The 336-nt window shown below is 59.8% G+C and overlaps 1 protein-coding gene across 1 annotated transcript in view; it reads right to left on the bottom strand.

Moving 5' to 3' along the window:
• Nucleotides 1-336, bottom strand: part of LOC113215908 (uncharacterized) — a gene marked incomplete at its 3' end in the record, with an annotated part of 1,216 nt that overhangs the window by 476 nt on the left and 404 nt on the right. The gene's annotated exons all lie outside the window — the stretch shown is intronic.

The raw sequence follows: 336 nt of genomic DNA on the forward strand, positions 1-336 counted from the left end.
GTAATATTACCAGTAATATGGCTAATATTGGTGTAATATTTGAGGTAATATCAGTCCGTGTACGGAGGAATATCGAAGTTGACGACCCCTCGACCCCGCGTCCTTCTGTAGTGATACCTGGTGGCTGACAGGACGGACCGGCCGGGTGGGTGGGGGCGGTATCACTGCAGGTCATGTTGAAGGGGGCACGATGGAGTGAGCACACACATCGGGGGTGGGCGTCATGGCCCATGGCCGCGACCACCACCTGCGTCCCCCCTCCCCCGCCCTCGTGGACTCGGACACACACCTTAACTTCCTCGCCGCGCAGCCTGCCGCGGCTCAAAGCATCCCCCC

This window comes from Frankliniella occidentalis, unplaced genomic scaffold (assembly GCF_000697945.3).
Source record: "Frankliniella occidentalis isolate FOCC.00 unplaced genomic scaffold, Focc_3.1 Scaffold534, whole genome shotgun sequence".
NCBI classification, from domain to species: Eukaryota; Metazoa; Arthropoda; class Insecta; order Thysanoptera; family Thripidae; genus Frankliniella; species Frankliniella occidentalis.